Here is a 3,138-nt window from a genome sequence, read left to right as displayed (position 1 = left end):
TGCGACAGAAGGGTCTGGAATAGGGGGACCTCAGACGCGCGCTCCCCCGGCCACAGTCACACCCGGAAAACACTGGGTGCAACGTACAGGTTCCCGTTGGAAAAGCTCCTGGCGATGTTTCTGGGTTTGCTGGTCACCATGGCAACCTCGGAGCCCCATCAAACAACAACGGGGCGCCCCGGGGGACCAGTGCGCACGTTTGTGTCACACGTTTGTGTCCGTCCTGGTCCTGCGTCCTGAGGCCTGCAAGGCACTGTCCCTGGGGCTGCGGGCTGTTCGGAGGCCCCCCGGAGTAGGTTCCACAGGCGGGGGCAGAAAAATCCCCTCTTTTTCCAACGGAGGAGAAAGTCGAGATTAGTATAATCTCTGAGGGAGGTTCAGATCCTGAGGGAAAGACCTGCCTAGAGTTCAGAGCGCTGACCTGGGGGAGGGGGAGGGCGCGGGTGGGAGAGAGGCTGCATGGGCCTGGGCTGGGCACCTGGGACGCAGGAGTCCCCACATCTCTTCACACGGACTGCCCACCCCCAACCGCCCCCAGGCTCCCCCATCTGTGTCTGTCCGACCTTGCTTGGAATTACCTCTCCTAAAGGGAACGAGAAAGGTCAAGGAAGCTGGCGGCATCCATGTCTGCAAGGTCTATTGCGGGAAAGAATAAATTGCACTCCATTTCCTTCTAGAGAAAACCTGTCCGCGTGAGGATGCACTAGAAACAGCAGTGAAAGGATATTTGGGGGGTGCACTTCTCTCTTCTTGAACCCGCAGGAGGACAGGGGGACGGACACTGGACAATGTAGTTGGCATTTTGGAGGCAGCGAGCTCTGAGAAAGACCAGGGTGCTGACCAGCTCGTGCTGACCAGCGTGGCAGGGATTGAGGGTGCCAGTGAGGGGGCAGAGAAAGAAGGGTCCCGGCCTGGGTGCTGCAGAGGCCTTTGGCCATGGGATGGGAGTGACTCCTCTTTTGGGGTCCTACCCGAGTTTCACTCTGTACCCCATTCATCTCCAGGCTGGCCAGGAAAGACAGCATTCAGCCTCCTTCCCTCTGCTTCCAGTGGGCCCTCATGTCCCCCAAAGCCCTGGGCTGGCCTGTGCTGCCCCTGCCCCTGCCCACAGCCTACAGAGGTTCCCTCCACCTCAACTCAAGACCCCTGTCTCCTTCCCTCCCCAGTACCTTGCATTAATATTCTCAGAAGAGCCCTGTCCGTGTCTACACAGCCACAAAGAGACGTGAGCATTTGAGGCTCAAAAACCAGTTGGCATTGGAGGTGCAGTAACAGCTACCATTCTGGTGCCGCTCACTCTCACTCGTGTGGCTCTGGATGAATTAGGCTCAGAGAGGGTGAGGACTTGACTAGTCGCACAGCCTCTGCCGGAAGTGCTCCCAGCTTCTCCCCACCCCCTAGGGCCCAGGCTTTGTGTCTTCAGGTAGAGGCTGAAAGGGAGCCTGGCGCTTCCCAGTGGGGTGGGCAGGTGGCTGTGGGCTCAGCCTGCGGAGGTCAACGCTGGGAGGTCACTGGGATGGGCAGCCTGCAGGCTGGGAGGTGTGGCGGCCTCACTGGGATGGACTGCCTGCAGGGTCCTGGGCGCAGTTCCCAGACTCAGCGTTCTCAGGGTGGAGGGAGCAGGCCAGGCGCGGCCCTCCAGCCGGTCTTCATGTGATGCGCTTCCTGAGCCGGTGGAGTCGGGCTGCCTCAAGGTCCCAGGGGTGGGCCTCTGGGCGGTCCCAGAGCCCGTAGAGGCTCCAGGCTTGGGACCCAGAGGGACCTGTGCCTGGCGCCAGGCCTGAGGACTCGCAGTCACGTTCTCTTGTTGTTCCTCTTCCAGATTCTTCTTCCTGTTGCTTGTTTGTCACAGCAGCAGGGCACACCTCTCCCACGCTGGCTCCTGGTGCGGTGCTGGCTGCCACCGTCCAGGTTAAGAAGGGAAGGTGAGGGACTCTGAGATCCAAACCTGGGAGTAGGGTCCCAAAGGGAGGCTCCAGGGGTCCCCGCTCTTTAACTTCCTCTCTTCCGTTTCCTCTACCAGGGACCAGCCAGTGCTGGTCTTCCAGGGGTTGATTGTTCCCGACTCCCACCCGCACCCCCACCCCCACCCGTGCAGAAATGTGCTTCCTCTGAGGCTGCCCCATCTCCAGGCTCACCAGGGGCCGCCACACCTTCTCCCCCAGAACACCAGCCAGGACACCAGATTCTGTTTTGGGGCTTTCTTCTGGCTCCAGCTCACCAATAGCTCTGCCAAGGGCCCGATTGATTTCCTCGTGCGCCCTGGTGAGTGCGAGGCCCAGCAGTGGAGCCTGACCCACAGCACCCAATCCACGCTCAGGACCACGCAATCCCCATCCCCATCCCCAGTCTCCACCCTGAGACTCAGCTCCAGGTCCTGCTCAGCACCGCGAGAGGCAGAGAGGTGGCTGTGTGACTCCTTCTGTATGGCTCAATATGACTCTGTCGCCCGGTGGGCGTTGCTCAGTGGTTGAGCTTCCACCTATGAACTAGGAGGTCACAGTTCAATTCCCGGTCAGGGCACATGTCCAGGTTGCGGGCTTGATACCCAGTGTGGGGCGTGTAGGAGGCAGCTGATCAATGATTCTCTCTCATCATTGATGTTTCCATCCCCCTCTCCCTTCCTCTCTGAAATGAATAAAACATATTTTTAAGTTCACACTGTCCTCCAGTCTCTATGGTGCCAGTGTGTCCTCTGAGCAGGGACTTGGGGTGCCCCTGTGCCGTGTGGGAGTTCGTGTGCATATCATTGTGTGTCCTTCCTGGAGAGTGGGCATTTAAAATAGCTATGGATTTTCCCGTGTGCCTCCTTGTGCAAAAACATCTGCGAGTCTGCGCTGTACATACGAGCCCGCGTGTGTGGCTCGGGCCTGTGTGGGTCCGTGTCGGGCTGCGGAATGCCCGTGTGCGTCAGGGCAGCCACCACCCAAACATCACCACAGGTCAGACGGTGCCCTGGGCTCCTAACCCCGTGTTCAACTCCCCTCTGCTTTTATTAGCCGCTTTTATGATTATTATTTCACCGACAGCTCCACGCGGGCACCCGCGGCCCGGCCTCCAGGAGGGCAGCCGGAGTCGTGCCGCACAGACGGGAGGCCACGGGGGCTGTCTACAGGCTCCCAGGCCACTGGGCTCTAT

The 3,138-nt window shown here is 59.8% G+C and overlaps 1 long non-coding RNA gene across 1 annotated transcript; it reads left to right on the top strand.

Annotated features, from left to right (window-relative positions):
- The first annotated feature begins 527 nt into the window (after positions 1–527).
- LOC138997811 (uncharacterized) lies at positions 528–2,625 on the top strand. The gene is made up of 3 exons (XR_011469024.1): positions 528–1,337; positions 1,823–1,925; positions 2,024–2,625. It is a non-coding gene; the product is annotated as an uncharacterized lncRNA (long non-coding RNA).
- Positions 2,626–3,138: the final 513 nt, after the last annotated feature.

This window comes from Myotis yumanensis, unplaced genomic scaffold (assembly GCF_028538775.1).
Source record: "Myotis yumanensis isolate MYYU_CA2020_CCGP unplaced genomic scaffold, mMyoYum1.0.hap1 SCAF_19, whole genome shotgun sequence".
In the NCBI taxonomy this organism is placed as follows: Eukaryota; Metazoa; Chordata; class Mammalia; order Chiroptera; family Vespertilionidae; genus Myotis; species Myotis yumanensis.
This window is presented reverse-complemented; position numbering and strand designations above follow the sequence as displayed.